Consider the following 17,652-nt stretch of genomic DNA (forward strand, 5'->3'; position numbering starts at 1 on the left):
AGCTGCCGGGGGTATGCGTCATTCATGGTCAAACATATGGCCCTCAGACCCAATACAGCGGGGAAGGAGTCTCTGTCTTGGGGCCAACAGCAGAGTTCACATGGCCTCCACTTAATCTCCATTGCCTCTGCTGCCAGAATCACTATTTCATCTAGGCATCTCCAGCAGCTCCTGTGACGGGTTTGAGCATGAGACATATGAACTCTTAGGCTGCTGGTGCTATCACAGAAGCTCTGGAAGCTGTGGCAGGAAGCCCCATGGGCCAAATCCAGGGCTGGGTTGCCCAGCACATGAGGAGACCCATGGCCTTGATCTGGCCTGCAAGGAGCTTTGCAGTCTGGATCTAGTTTGCAAGGCCATATTAGTTTGACACCTCTACTCTAAATCATATGTAGCTGGAATAGATCCCTCTTAGCAAGTTCAAAAAATGCAAGGCAAATAACAAAGTAGAGAGTAGGATCTGCTGCTTACCCTCCTAAGTTAAGGTTTTATTTGAATGTGTGAAGCTATGAACACAGTTACCCCTACCTTTCCTCCTCTTTAGGTACTAAAAAACAAAACTGAACACAATAGAGTAGATATAGATACAACATTAAATTAATTGCACAGGGCAGAGAATTCAATTTTAAGAAAATCCTAATCAGCAAAGCCAAGCAAACTTCTGTGTTAAAGAAAATAATGACTAAAGGCAATATACCAAACTCATTCATATTCTACACTAGTTTGTCAAAGGAGCTACCAGTACTGTATATAAAAGCTTGTATATCGTCCACTGAATCATTTAATACTTATGTAACACATTAGTTCAGTGTTTAAATAATATAAAGGGCCCCCAAAGGCCCTCTGGTGAGCTCAACTTTAAATAAGTGTGTAGTTTTTTCCAGTAATCAACTTAATAGTGTGCATTTGCATGCATGCTGATAATAAGAAATTGATTTCTGTTGAGATAAAAATCATGATTTATTTTCCCCTAGGCTAAGAAGTGCCTGAGGCAGAGCTAAGTTAACTCCTTAGCTATAGGGATAGCAGATCTTTGTGTAATTTCACGGATAGTACTGTATGGGTGAAGAATAACAAACAGTGGCTTTATTGAAGAAGAGGAAGGGGAAACAGAGCTGCTGCAGACTAATCTGAAAAAGTATGAAAGGTTTTTAGAAGCCTCTTGAAAAAAAGAGTAATTAAAAGCACAGAGGAAAACTGAATAAATCAGAACATGGGCTTGCCAAATGTAGATGTGCAAAAGTACCTGATCCCTTTCTTCAGTAAGCTACTGGCTTTTCTACATCCAGTGTGCCTGAATTTCAGTAAAGCATTTGATTTGGTGACTGTAGCAGGACCTGACCTCCATGACTAGCCATAGAACCCCCTACTTTATGGGAATTAAAGATTCTTTTGTATGTTTTAGTAGGCCTTGTGTGTCTAGGTGTAATTCTGTAATGGAGGAAATAAATAACAGAGCTCTTTCTCGGTCTCTGCCCTTTTTCTATTCACACAGAGGCCCTACTTGCCTTGCTTTCTTCCTTCTGCCCTCTCAGGATAGCAGTCCATCTTTACCTTCATGGGAAACTGAGGAGTCTTCCCTAAAAAGCCAACATGAACTTTCTGGACAGAGTCTCTCTCCAACAACCCCTGAAACTCATAGTCTTTCTCTGTTAGATGGAACTCTCAGCATCTCTTTCTGTGCGGCTCCAACCCCTATCTCAACACTGTACTGATCTTCTGGCCCCTATTGTCCCTAATCATGGCCCTTCAGGACCTAACTGCTTTAAGAGCTTTAACTGTAGACTCCAGTGGCCCCCACAGCCTTGCATGTCTATGTCCTTCACCAGGACCTCTAGTCCTAGACTGATCTCAACCTACTGAGTTCCTGAATCTTTCCAGGCTGTTACCTTCAGTGTGTGAATGACCTGGCTTTGGCCCATTCATCCCACTGGGTCCCAGACTCTTGCAGAACTCTCTTTGGTCTCTGCTTTTTTCCTGTTCACACAGTGGGCCCCTAGTCCTTTCTCGTCTCTAGCTCATGCAGACCACTGGATCCTTAACTCTTGTAGAGCTCAATCTGGACCTTAGCCCCTTATAACATGGAGTTCTGCCACAGGCAGCCACCTGTGGCCTCTAAAACCACCAATCAGTCACACACAAACTTCTAGTCTCCTGGTCTCTAGGTCCCAGCAGCCTCCAGTTGTCTTCCTACTCCGTACCTACAACTTCCTTGGATACCTGAGCTGATTGGGTCCTCAGCCTTAGCATCCTCTTTCAGGACTTATTTTCTCTCTGCAGCAAGAAGGGGCCAGCAACAGCAAAAGGGAGGGGTCATTTTTCCCTTGTGCTGAGCAGTAACTTCTGTCCAGCTACCACCACTGCTGCTGCTACTTAGTATGGATGGATGAATCTGTTGCAGTGCAGGCCTGGCTCAAGGCTGCATATGCAGATTCTGGCTGGTCTGGAGCTTGTCTGCTCTGCCAGACTGAGTCCAGAGCAGGGATGGGGTGATCCAGGGTTGGGGCTCTGCATGCTTGTCCCCATGAGTACCACAGGGCTGGAGCTAGAGGCATCAGTAGCTGGAAAGAGCCACCACCACCTGGACTGACTAGAAAGGCAATCCAGCCTTGGAGCCACCGCAACCCTGCTGAGTGGCCAGGGGGTGGCAGGTTGTGCCATGGTCTGTGCCTGGGCCAGGCAGGACTAAGGGACCCAATGCAGGCTGGTCAAAGTCCCTCCTCAGACTGGATCTGGTCTGTGAGCCATATTTTGCCCACCTCTGCCATATATTTAGATTGTGATAGCATCATTTATTAGCATCAGTATGTTATCGGTATATTATTAGCATAATATCAGTATGATGTTCTCTATTATCACTGAATAGGAATAGTGTTCCAAATATCCATAAGCAGGCCACTCCTCTCAACTTAAGTCCCAGACCTAACATTCCCAGGCCTAACCTATGGGACAAAAAAATTGGATAAAATCTGTCTACTGGTTCTACAAGGGAATGTGCAAATCAATGTAGACAGATGGGGCATGAATGTATGGATAGGCAGAACAAGGTAACTGTAAAACAATGTCTATCTCACCGGGTTGCCTTCTGTCTATGCATTATGTTTTTCCATGATGATGGTAGACATCCTCCTGTAGAGGAGAAAGTGGGCTTCACTGGAACATTGATTAATGCATATACTGCTTGTATAAAGACTTTGCAAAGTGTTGGCCAAAGTTAGCCTGACTAATGAACTATGACTGATACATGACCCCCTTATATGAACAGAAGTTTCAGCGGGCATACATGGTCAGGACGATGGCACAAGATATGAACTTTTATAATGAGATGGGTGGAAGGGATAGTTGTGTTAGGTGCAGGATGGTCCACTACCTGCATGATAAAACTAGGGCGGGAACACCCAGAACAGGATGTCCATGAAGCAAAGATATAGATAGAATGTAATACATAATTTGTCTTGATCACCAGGGATCCTGGTTTTCTCTGATAAAAAAAATATCTCCAATTTTTGGATTAAAAAAGTAAACCCAAATCCACATTTTTCCATGATAAAATAAAACACCACTAGATAGATAGCTAGATAGATAGATAGATTAATTGCATTTCATATTAATAATGGGAAAATGTGGATCTGGGGTTACTTTTTTCAATCTGAAAATTGGGGATTTTTTTTTTTATCAGAGAAAAGCAGGATTCCTAATGATTAGTTGTAAGGGCCACATAATGTTCCTCAAATAACTGTCCTGGCACATATTGTTGGAGTTTGCCAGTGACTGAAAGTTTGGAAGCAACATCAATGTAGAATAGGATCAGAATAGGAACAGGAGTAATTGGATGGTTTCGAGGACTGGAGAGGACAATGATAGGATGAACTATGACAATGAAAAGCATAAGGTTGTGCACATAGGGAATTTAATAAATGCAGCAACTACACATCAAACATGACATGAGTGACCACACATCGAACACTAAAACACAAATTTATGACTTTCTGGGCATGCCTACATGAAATGCATTAATACACATTAAAATGGCAAAATTAGGCTAATAACGCCCAAGTGGTGTTTCATTTTGATCATGGAAAAATATGGATTTGGGGTTACTTTTTTTAAATCTGAAATTGGGGAGGGGGGGGGGCGGTTATCAGAGAAAACCAGGATCCCTGATAATAACTACTTTTATTAAATGATTACTAAAAGAGTATGAGCCACACATTTAATGTAACAAAGGGCATAACAAGTGACGTATTTTCAGTAAAGCTAGGGAAGTAATTATGCCATTATATGAGGTATTAGTAAGACCTTATCTAGGATACTGTGTATAACTCTGATTGCTTATATACAAGAAAGATTATTTCAGACTGGAACAGATATAGAGAAGGGTTATGAGAGTGAATGATCAGGGGAGTGAAGCATTTTATGAGATTAAAAGAGCTTAGCTTGCTTATCATAGTAAAATTAACCCTGAGAAAATAGATGATTTCTGTATAAATGCATAAAAGGTTATAAGCCCAAGGGAGGGAGAAGTGCTACTTATGATAAAGGACAAGGTACAGATAAGAAAAAGGTATATACTTGGGCCATGAATTTGTTTTGAAATTAGAAGGTTTCTAATCATAAGATCTTTGAGGTTATTGAACAGCCTTCCAACAGACAAGGAAACCAACCTAGCTTAAGATGAAGCACAGTAAATGTATTACTTGGACCATAGGACAGCAGGAGATTGGACTTGATAACTTAGGATGTTTCTTCAGTCCCTATGCTACTATTAAAGTCCTAACCCTCATTGATACTAAGGTCATTTTCATAGAATCATAGTAAAAACAATTTAATTAGTGATTTCCAGAGGTCATCTACATAAGAAGTGCCATACTTCTTATGTAGTGTGTCAGAAGTGGATAAGACCTATGGTGCATCTATTACAGTATGCTGTCTCTGACAATGGCAGGAGTGGATGCTTTAGAATGAGAGCACCAAACTGGATATATCTAGAGTTATATATCCCTTATCCATTACCCTCCCTAGCATCCACCAGTATTAGTTTAGAGATGCCAGAGGAAACATCTCCAGCCATTCTGTTCAAAGCTATTAACAGATCTATCATCCATGAAGTTTTCTAGTCTATTTTTGAACCCGACTGCCATCTGCCTCTACCACTTCTTGTGGCAATGCATTCCACAAGTTAACTATATATTGGACATGTCTACATGAGATGCTGACTGTACAGTAGATGGGAAATACTGCCCGTTAGCGCGACATGGACAGTTATAATATGCTACTGTGCAGTATTATTAGGCTACTGCACAGTAGCATCATCTAAAAGATGTACACCAATGCCAATGCACAGTAACCGTGGTTATTGTGCATTTATTTAGTACTTGTATTAGCAAGTACTAAATAAATGCATAGTAACAACTGCACAGTAGTGTCTCATGTAGATGTGGCCATTCTGTAAAAAAAGTACTTTCTCTTGTTAGTTTAAAATCTGTCTAAAATCTCCTACTTATTTCAATGGTTCCTCCTAGTTCTGAGACTCAGTGAAGAATAGTTCCCTGTTCACTTTGTCCACACCCTTCATGTTTTTATAGACCTCCATCATATCCTGCCTCAGCTTTCACCTTTCTAAACTGAAAAGTCCTGGCCTTCTTGGTTTCTCCTGGTAGCACAACTGCTCCATACCCCTGATCATTCTGGCACCCTTTCTCTGTACCTTTTACAACTCTACTACACCCTTTTGGAGATGCAGAGGCCAGAATTGCACATAGTATTCAAGATGTGGGCACACCATGGATCTGTATAATGGCATGATGATGTTCTCTTTTGTTTTCAATTCCATAATTAAAAATGCCCAACATTTTATTGCTTTTTTGGTTGCCAATGTGTTCAGCCAACATTTTTAGAGAACTATTTATAATGACCCTGTGGTCTCTTTTCTGAGTCATAATAGCCAATTCAGAACCTAGCAATGTGTACGTATAGTTGAAATTGTTTTTTTTTTCCATGAGCATTACCTTGCAGTTGTTGACACTGAAGTTATTCTGCCGGGGTTTTTTTTGCCCACTCACTCAGCTTAATGAAATTTTTCTGCAGCTTCTGTCTGCCAGTTTAGGATTTGACTACCCAGAATAATTTAGTATCACCTACACACTTGGAGCTTTCACTGTACACCCTTATTTCCATTTATTCATGAAAACATTGAACAGAATAGGGACCCCTGTGGGACTCCATTTTTTACCTCTCTCCATCCAAAGAAGTCCTACCCTTTGCTTTCTATCTTTTAACCATCTCTCAGTCCCGGAAAGAACCTTCCATACAATCCCATGGCAATTCATGTTTTTAAAAGCTTTTGGTGAGGGTCCTTGGTGAAAGCTTTTTGAAAGTTCAAATATATTATGCCAGCTGGATCCCCCTTATCCACATGCTTAACACCTTCAAGGAACTCCAGCAGATTGGTGAGGCAGGATTTCCCTTTACAGACATCATATTGACTCTTCCCCAGTAGATCTTATTCGTCCATGTCACTGATCATTTTATTCTTTATTATAGACTCTACCAATTTGCCAGGATGGAAGTGAGACTCGCTGGTCTATAGTTCCCAGAATCACCTCTGGAGTCCTTTTTGAATATGTGTTTTATGTTGGCAACACACCAGTTCTCTAGCACAGTTCGGCTACTTCACCAGTGAGTTCATTCAGAACTCTTGGGTGAATGCCATCTGGTCCTGGTGACTTATTACATTTAATTTATCAATCTGTTCTAAAACTTCTTCTATTGTCACTTCAGTGTGGTCCAACTCTTCAGACCTATCTACTGGGAAGAATTGATCTGACATAGGAATTTTCTCAGTATCCAATGTCATTCTTAAGGGGGAAATCATCCCTGTCTAAGCCAATCTAATCAACAGGGATCCTGGTTTTCTTTGATTAAAAAAATCCTCAATTTTTAGATTAAAAAGAGTAACCGAAAATCTATATTTTCCATGATTAAAATGACACCACTATATGTATATATATATATAGAGAGAGAGAGAGAGAGAGCGAGAGAGAGAGAGAGAGAGATTTATCTATCTATATATAGACAGATTTATCTATATCTATCTATCAATATAGATATAAATATAGATATATTCGTGGTGTTTCATTTTAATCATGGAAAAATGTGGATTTGGGGTTTACTTTTTTAAATCTGAAAATTGAGGATTTTTTTTTTTTTTATCAGAGAATCCCTGCTAATCAAGGATCCCTGCTAATCAAGTATTTGGCTAACCTGATTCCATGACCTCTCTAAGTAATTTATTCCAATGCTTAACTATCCTCATAGTGAGAAAGTTCTGCCTATATTTCTGTTGTTGTAACTAAACTTATTACTTCTTATCCTGTCCCCTGTGGACACAAATACTTTTCTATAACTATCCTCTTTATAATAATCCTTTATGTATTTGAAGCTATTAAATCCCACTTTACTTTTCTCTTCTCTGGACTAAATAGCCCTAGATCCACTGACCTTTCTTTTGTTTTGTAGACCTCTAATAATTTTTGTTTTTCTCCTCTGGACTTTTTCCAGTTTTGAAGTATGGTGCCTAAAACTAGACCCAGTACTCCAGAAAAGGCCTCAGTGGTACTGGATACAGTGGAAGAATTGTGTTTGGTGATGTGCATGCAAGGTTAAAAAGGGAAATAAGGGAAGCTCCTTGCTGCATGACTGAAGTTCTCAAGGAGAGAGTGCACCTGGCAACACTTTGGAAGCTTAGACTAATTAGGACCCACAGTCACAAGTCTACAATTCTTAATTAGGACTCTAACTTTCCAAAAGCCTGTTTTGGCTAATTTCATTAACCACAACTTTCTCGTGCATGTGTGCTATGCCTTAATTCATTAGACCTAAGAATGTAATACTTATACAAGCTTCTTCGCATTCATTTGTGGTAGTCCCATTAAATTCAGTGAAACTAGTGAGGAACTGGCTATCAATTAAAGGAAGGGTTTTCGTAGATGTATACAAAGTACACATTTCACAGAGACTTTTTATGATGAAAATGATGAGTTGCTCAACAGCATCTGCTTTATTAACCCATTTCAGATGAATTATGTGTTATCTAGGAATAGCAATTACCCTGAATCCTGACCTTTCTATAAAATAAAAGAGTTGCTTCTTGTCAGAGATCCTTTAGGTGGGAAAAGCCAATATTAATCAAGACCAAGAATGTCAGCCAAGACAGAAATGTCTCTGTTTGACCAGTTTTATTATTCTTTGTGATGCTTTTTTAAAAAATAACTGCCAAAGTATTTTGGAATTTATATATATATACATATATATATATATATATATATATATTTCACAACCATGACACTTGTCACTAATTGTATCTGGAACTACTGAAGAAGAGAAGCAGTAATATTTTTTTTCCTATTGCCCAATAATAGAAAGGAATTATTACCTAACAATGAACATTAAAAAAAAATAAAATACAGAAGATGATACAACATTATGCAGACTAAACTGATTCAACCCAATTCAATTTTAAAATTGTATTGATGGGATTTAGCAGGTTTTGCTTGAAGTAATTAATGTTGTAAATGGACAACATTTTTCGAAACCGCTTTTCCTTTTTTACTATAACTTTAACTTTCAGATGCTTTAGTGTTTTCAGAGGGTTGAAAAGAAGGGGAGAAACCAATCAAATCAAAAATCTGTTTCTCAATAATAATGCATTTTTCTAGGTCCAGGTAGATATTGCTTAAAATAATCTTTTTCAAAGCCACAGATCAAGAAAGAAAATGTGTCAGAAGAGAAAACAAATTTGCTCCTAGATGTATTTTTCTTTTTATGCTAATGGAATTGCTACCACCTAACTGACATTTTAACAATTGATAGGTTATTTCAGAAAGACTATGAAATTAGAAAGAGGTGTTGAGAAAAAATTAACCAAAGCTGAACATGTACTGTACCTTACATGTAAAAGAACACACGCAAAGCCAAGAACCTGAGCAATAGTGTTACTTTGAGAGGGAGATAACTGTTGTGATCAAGAAAGACCACTTTACTGTTTTGAGGACAATACAAGTTAGGCACTCTTGAGCAACGCCAAGTTTTGTGCTTATGACTGGAAACTCTAGGGAGGATGAAGAAGATCCAGCTTAGTGTAGGAGTTCTAGTCATGCTAGGCCATAGTTAATCTAAGTAGGGCTGTGCGAAACAAAATCATTTGGTGTGGATGGCCATTTCACCATTTCAAAGAGACAGTGTTTAATTTCATCATTTCATTTCATTTTGAAACACTGTCCCAGCTTGTTTCATCAAAACTGCTTCACTGTTTCAAAGCTTTTAGACGTTTCGTCCATAGGCTATAATGGGGAATTATGAAAATGCCTAAAACTTTGTAATTTATTGCCTGATTTGGATGGAAATTACAGGTGTGGTAGCTCCTTTTGAGGGCATGAAGCCTGCCAAGTCTCAAGGAGATAGGTGCAGAGGTTTCTCAGAAACTGCACTTCAAACTGAAAAAAGGAAAACTCGTGACACTTGCCAGCAGCGGCAGACTCCTGTCATCCGATGTGCAGATCCATGGGACCTGCACCCCCGGGAGGGCTGAGGGGCTGTGGCAGACTCCTCCTGGGGGTGTGGGCCCCAAAATATGTGCCGGATGACAGGAGGCTGCTGCTGCCGTCTGGGACCAGAGCTGGGCACAGCCAGTACCCAGCGCTGGGGAAGACTGATTTGCTACTGGCCCCAGGCAACAGCAGCAGCCTCCTGTCATCTAGCGTGCAGAGCCAGAGGCCAGCACCACTGGGAGGCTGCAGGCTGTGCCGGACTCTTTCCAGGGGTTCAGACTCCTGGATCTGCACCGCATGACAGGAGGCTGCTGCTGCCACCTGAGACCAGAGCTGGGCGCAGCTAGTGCCCAGTGCTGGGGAAGACTGATGCTACCTCTGGCCCCAGTCATCTGGCCTAGTGGCAGGAGGCAAGGGAGAGCCAGGGCTGTGCTCTGAGTGGCTCTGCAGCCCCATGGAGCTTGGTGAAAGGATGATCAAAATGGAAATTATTAAAACAAAAAAAACAAAAAAATAAGAATTGGTACAGGATGGGAAGGTACAGAGGTACAGGGGTATATATGCTAACTACAGAGGTTGTGAGACTCGCCCTTTCATAGGGACTTAAGGGGACTTAGGGGACATCGGTGCATTCATGTGTCGCTTACCATTATCTGGGTAGTTTTGCTGAACTGGGCTGATTGCTATACAGACCTGCTAGCGTACTGCCCTAAAAGACAAAAAACCTCTCTGAGCTTTTGCCACTGAACATGAATTTCAGTTGTTCTTTCTGTGTCACACCTGATTTCCAAACAATTTCTACCTGTTTGTAGAAAAGAGTCTCTGAAAGCACATTGACCAAAGCAGCCTGAACATCAAGAGCAGCAGGCAGGAGGCCAGCTAGGAATACTTCGAAGCCCCCTGCTCCCTGCTACCTCATAACAACACTTAGTACTCCTAAGCTGCTATTACGCTAGATATAGGCATCAGCAAATAAAGCAAATCAGTTGTGCCGTGGTGTCCCCTAGCATAGCTGACCTTCTTCATGGGGCAAAACAATCATTGCCTGTTGTTCTGCCTATCAATCACACAGGACAAGGACTGCCATGTTCCCTGCTTCCATAATTGCACCCCTTGCAAAATCTTGGGCATGTCTGTGAAAGCAGGGAAAGTTGGGGTAGGCTGCTTCCAGACTCATGCCTCCTCCCCTCCCCCCACCTCCATCTCCAGGGCTCATCTCTGGAAGTGGGGAACCCTAAATTTCCTTGTTTCCAGAGACATACCCCAGAGATTGCCAGAATCATGTTTCTGGAAGTGGGAAACCGTGACTTTCCCTGCTTCAAGAGATGTGCCCAGAAATCCCAGGTATACATCTTTGTAAATAGCAAAAGCTGGGCAGGTGCTCCCAAGGCTTAAGAGGCCCAAACCTCCATGGGACTTCCTGGGGCACAGAGGACTGAGTCACTAGGAGTGCCTGCCCAGGGCAGCTGGAAAATGTGAGCAGCTCTGGGCCGCTCACATTCTCCCACCTTAAAGCAAATAGATATCCATTCCAATAAAGTGGTAAAATTAATACTAACTTTTGTTGTGACCACTTTACAGCATGACAAAATTGATGGACATCAATTTGATTTTGCCTTATGCCATCACAAAATGCTCCACCCCATTACTGGGATATCCTAATAACAACAGCAACAACTATATATTTCATTTTGTAGCCCACATGCTACAGTCCTCTAGGCACCTCACAACAGCAATGTGAAAAATATTAAACACAAGAAGATCTAACTAAATAACAACACCTAGTCAAATGTTCTTCGAAACATCTCCCCACAACTCAGTAAAGAAAGACTGTACTTATTCTTCATTCCAGAGAAGGAATTCAACTGATTCAAAACTGCAGAGGCCAGTGGCGATTTATAACGGGTGCATGGGGGTGCACATGCACCCTCTGAGAGAGCCGGTGCACCCCCTGACCCGCTCCACTTGCTGCTTAGGCGATGGGCAAGTGGGAGCACTGGTGCCTCCCCTACAAGCACCGGCCGATCACTGCAATCACTGCAGCCACTTCCAGGAGTGGCTGCAGGCCCCTCTCTGCAGCGACGCACCTTGCAGGGGGGGCCGGGGGGCCCCCCACCCCCCCGGGAGGTGGCTGCAGCAATTGTCCATGGGAACTGTCCCCCCCCGCCCCCCCTCACACACACACACACACACACACCCCCAGTTGGCTGGCTAGGCTGCAGAAGAAAATGCCCCCCTGACTAAGGCTGCACCAGTCACCCATGGCAGAGGCACTTTGGTGGACTACTAAACTCAGAGGATACATGACACTGGAGTGTGCATTTTGTAGTTAACTAGCATTCAGTGAAAGTAAAATAAACAGAGTCATAACTGGGCACTTCTGTGCCCTGGGCAGTGTGGTGCATGGATAGTGTTAGCAGCTGGGGTTCTGGTGGTGGCAGAGGCAACCAGGCTGGCAACATAGCAGCTGCTATTTCTGTGTTCCATTCTAGTTTGGTGTCTGAGACTGGCGCTCCTGTTCCCTTTTCTTAGTTACACTACTGAAAGTGAAGCCAAGCAATATTTAGTTCTTTATGTCAATGGATATTTTGCCTACATATAATTTGAATGTTTGTCCCTTCACTGATTAAAAAAAACACTGGAAGGAAGTAACAGCGGTCATCTATTCTAGGGAGGAAAAGAATCCCCAATAAAGATAGGACACTTTGACTGCTTGCTAAAACATTTAGTTTTATGTCAAGTTTAAACTAAAGTGTAAAACCACCATCTGCAGTGTTTGCCAGAGCCTGTGGCTCTAGGATCGGCCCTCTTACCAATCAACAGACTCATCTACAAACCTTTACTTGAGCCATGGAAGTGATCATCCCCAATGGTGAGGGATTGTCACTGCTGCCATCTGCAAGGTAAACTAGCAGAAGCCAACCACAGCTGGGGCATAGCATTGACCTTGGCAAGTTTACCCTGTGGCAAAATTAAATGGCTTTTCTTCACTGTGCTTTACCTTGGGATAGCTGCTATGTATTAATTATCCTGAAGTAAGAAGGATAGATTTTTTCTTCCGCAATGAAGATGAGCTCTGGACTCTGATTAACCCTAATCTTTTGCCATATGCTGTCATTTATGTCTGTGAAAAATGAGAGGAAAATGCTAAAACTCAGGATGGAGGCAACTTGCACACGCTGGGCATGTCCACACAAGCAAGATCATGCATTTCCTGGGGACCAGTAACAGTGGAACATATTTGTGTACTGCTAGTTGTCACCAGGGAGGGAACACCCCTCCTTGCACACTCTGGTACATGGCAAGTTAACCTGGATGGGGTAGGGGTGGCTGAGGCCAGCACCTGGGCTGGCCCCAGCAGCCTTACCTGAGATCTGGGGGCCTCCTAGGTCTCCAGCAGTGGTGATCTGGTTATATGGAGCCTGGCTGGCAGCTGGAGCAGACTCTGGGTTTGGGTTACGTGCCAGCCAGGCTCTGGTTTTAGGTGACACACCGCCACCACGTGTGCCACTCCAGTTTTTTCTGGTGTCACCCACTTTGAGCAAATGGAAGTCACTTCACAATGTACATGTCAGGATTCAATTTTCCCCACCGATCCTTTGCTCAGAGGAACAAGGGTTATGATTCCATAGGACCAAGATAGCAATGATCCTCTGTATTAGCAAATAGCTTGCTCCTGATACTATGAAATTTCACGTGTAAGACAAAATTTTGTTTCTAAGAGAGGCCAGTCACAAGGTTGGGAACTAGAGATCCCTGTTGGCCAGAAAAATAAATTATTATTCTGAAGTGGAAGTGCAGCAATGAATCTAGTCCAAGCCCATCCCTACATCCTTACAACTATACTAGTTCCTATGGCTCAGCAGTCCCAGCTTTAACAGAACCAGCTGTCTTCAAGTTATATAATGTTGGATCTTTCAGTCTCTGTTCACTTGCCACCTAGTTCAGTGGAATGTGCTGATAAGCAAGGAATCCCCCAAAACATAGGAACAAGGATACAAAGGATGCTGCTCTGGCATCTTGCTCATTTCTTATTCAGGAACTGATTTCTCTGATGACCTCTGCAGTCTGAAAGATGAGGATATATTTGCTTTATAATGAAATCATTTGTAAAACATTGCACACTGTTTTTATGCCTATGATATAGCTATGATATAGCTCCCAATCTTGATTCATACTGGTATAAATTAGACTGAAATAAAACCCAATATTGCTATAATTCCAACTAAACTCTTAATTTATGTCATGGTCCACTGATGATCGACTGTTAATAACAAAGAAAGCAACTTGATATTAAGCACTAATAAAGTAATGCAATAATTTTTCAGTTTCTCATACTATGATGCAAACCTTTCCAGGCAACCCCATGTAAGCAACTTACAGCCCTTCAATGTGATGGAGCTTTTAAACATCCCTCCTCTCCCTCTCCCCTCCCCCTTCCCTTTCGTGTGCTCCCTATAAATGTAGCATATCCCAGGCCAAATACATTTCCAAGACATGGATGATTAAAAGCCTTTGATCAAGTATAGTCTCATGCTTTGCTAGGCTTGGAGTAGGTTATATTATACCAATCACATAAATACAATGCAGTCAACAGCCAATAAATCTCCTAACTCAGGTCACAGCCTCAGTTGCATTTATTCAAACGCATCTCATAAATGGCAACATGGCTTTTCTAAATAGATTGTTTTCAATTATGTAATATCTTTTTTTAATAAGTGAAATTATAGCTCAACTGTACTAGGCCATATTAATCTCTAAACACCAAGCATAGATTATAGTGTCCTACACATGTTATTAATGTATTTAGCCCTTTGGAGCACAAAAGATACAGAATATATGGGATCTACTTTCAAAATTATAACATAAAAATCATGTCACCCATTAGGCACAGTGGCAAAAATGTATTTAGGTTCTTACATTGAATCTGCCCTTGCAGGGGAATAAAAAGATTGAACTCCCTTCCCAAGCACACCATGGCTAGGGAGAGAAGTTACATAAACTGGTTTAAGTGATCAGAAACTGGTTTAAACCTGTAACAGAACAGAAGCTCAGTGCACATAAACCAGTTTGAAAATGGCTGAACCTGGTTAAAGATAAACCTGGTTGAATGTAGTATCAGAATTAAATGATTTGGATCATACTGGTTTATGAAACTTCTGTCCCAGACCCCATCCTGGTTCAAGTTAAATCACAGTCCCCTAGCATCCCAGCATGCTTTGCAACTCTAGGCTGGGCTATGCTGTCTGCTCCAGAGAGCAGGGCTGGCCCTGCCCCTCTGCTCCCTAGCCAGAGCAGTGAGTGTTGACTGACAAGGGGACGGGGGGAAAGGGGGGAGGCAAGCCTGGCTGAGGATGCAGCCCAGTCTCGGGGTGGGGGGAACTGTCTCCCCCCCAAAGCAAACCCTGGCTGGGGTCTGGGGCCAGGGAGGGGGATTAAATACCTCTTCCCCTGCTCAAATTTACTGCTGGCTGTCACTATGGACTACAAATCCCAGGGGCACCTGGAAGCAGGAAGAGGAAGTGATAAGAGATCCTGCAAAGTCCTGCTGCTGTGGCTTTACATTGCAAATTTCAGAGATCTCAGAGGCAGCAAGATAAGGAAGCAAATACACAGCGCATGCTGGCTCCATGCCAGAGCTGTGCTCTAGTGCCTCCTGGCTTCTGACCTGAGCCACTGCAGGCACGTGGCTGCATCTCCTGAATCAAAGGAAAATGTCTTGTCACTTCTGTTTCAATTTAATCTCTTCATTTTAGACTTGCCTGCAAAGGCTGACTCAATTCAGCCTCCAGCTTTTTGTACTTAACCCTTGTGTCCACATTTCTCCTTTACTGGAATATATGGATGGAAACTGGGAGGGGAGTGGATGGAACTTTGACCCTCCTTTCTCACTTCTGGGGATCAGTGGTTATAATAGTGATGCCATTATAGACTGTCTCCTGATACCTGGAAGTGAGGGTGCACAAATAAGGAATTATGTCTTTAGATGCAGGTGTAGATCCACACACTGCCATGTTACAGACTGTGTCCTTTGACAAAAATGATTCTACAGCTTATTCTTTACTTCCCTTTCTTTTGTAAAAAAAAACATTGCCTTCGGTGAAGTTGTACAGGTGTGAATGAGGTATATGGGAATCCTCTCCTTAAAAATGTTGTTGTATTTATCTTTTTTTATAGAAGCCATAAGGAATATAATATGATTACATTTCTTTTAAAGAATATGATCTGACAAACCTGAGAACAGTTCAAAGATTTCTAAATTTTATTCCGACTCTGACAGTGTTTGTGGGCTACATTGCTTTATAGATTCAGAGTAGCATTAATACCTTCAGGGATTCTGGTAGCATACTCTGTGGCAGTTCTCATATATAGCCAACTCCCCAGCTTGTCGGTACTCAGTGGAATGAGACAATGACCTTGCTCCCAGCATGCTTGGAAATACAGAATGTGCTAATAACCACCCTACTGTACCACTAGAGCATGCTGCATAAAAAGTATGACTAAGGGTGGAAACAGATGTTACCTTTCATTTGGTTTGGTAATTTGGTTTGGTGGTTTGGTAATTTAATTTATTTTGCTAATTGCTTCAAATAGTTTTAGTGTTTCTGGTAAAAAAAAAAAGTAATAAAAAATACTAAGTGAAATAAGATTTCAATCTTGGAAGGTCAGAAACAATTTACTCCTATGTGATTTATACTATTTCAAATACATACTGTTTGGACTAAATCAAACTATTAAAAAATGTTACAGTGCTCTTAAGTTGCTATGTTTATGACATTAAAGGAGGAATCTTTATATTCTCACTGACATCTGTATACATAAGGAAAAATTCCACTGCCACGATAGAGTTTATGTAACTGAAATCGGACTCTAAAGCAAATAGTCTTATAAGTAATACCTAAAGAGCACCAAAAGTGTCAGTTGCCCAAAATGTCAGACTGCACTACCCTCCTGAAAATCTTAATTGTGGAATACCAATCTTGAATGCAATTACAAGCTAGCAGTGTTTAGAGAAGCCTCAGGGTATGGAGTCTGCTTAGAGCAGCTAAGGGGATTTGAGGAATGTAAAGATGCTCAAAGCTCACTTTGTCTTTTTGTTTCCACAGTTATGCATAGCAGACCTGGTGCAGCTGAGGATGTGGCTTCTTATAATCCAATTGATAATTACAAGTAGTGACAGAACTGAAGATGGTCCTAATTTTTTCAGGCACTGCTGTTTATTCAGATTTCCCCTTTCTAGGTAACAATACTCATTAAATTCCTTGATTACATAATTCATTAACTCTTCCACAAAGTGTGGGGCTCAGCTCCCTCCATGGTCAATTGCAATTTTTTATCTGTGCAAAAATCTCCCTTTTTATACCTGTTTGAGGAGAAAGGCAAACTGAGAACACCAGGACTTCACCTATTTTTAGTGAATTCATGAGGACCAACAATTTTCACACAGTGCCATGCCATTATTTTAAAAAAGCATAATGCAACCCATTTCTGACAGCTTTTTGTCAAGAAAAAAATAAAAAAAACAAACAACCCCCCCCACACAACAAAGGCACACTTCATACTATAGTACAAGCTAGTAAGCAACATTAGCGAACCATGATTTGTACTGACAAATTGCCCAATAAAATCCTCAGACATTCAGGGACAAGTTCATTTTTGAGAGACTTGTTTGTTTGTTTTTTTTTAATTTTGAAGCATTGTAGAAGTTAGATATTTTATAGAAGTGAGATATTAAGAAAGTATGGGTTGAATGAATGGTTTGTAAGGTGGATAGGATCATTAGTCTCAGAGGGTAGTAGTCAATGGCTTGATGTATAGTTGACAGCTAGTGTCAAGTGCAGTTCCCCAGGGGTTGGACCTGGGGTCAGTTTTTTTTTTTTTTAATATCTTCATCAATGACCTAGGCTAGGGACGGACATTCAAAAACCCTAGCCTAAATTGCCCCCTAGCCTGGCGGCACTAAAGCAGCCATCTGTTCCACAGGGAAGCTAAGCTGAGAAGGGGGAGGGGGCATGGCCAGGACCTGGCAGACTCACCCCAGCAGCTCCCTGACATTCGAGAGCAGTCCTGGTACACAGGGCTACCCAGCCACCCAGAGGGGAAC

The sequence above is a fragment of the Alligator sinensis genome, unplaced genomic scaffold, assembly GCF_000455745.1.
Source record: "Alligator sinensis unplaced genomic scaffold, ASM45574v1 scaffold80_1, whole genome shotgun sequence".
Lineage (NCBI taxonomy): Eukaryota > Metazoa > Chordata > Crocodylia > Alligatoridae > Alligator > Alligator sinensis.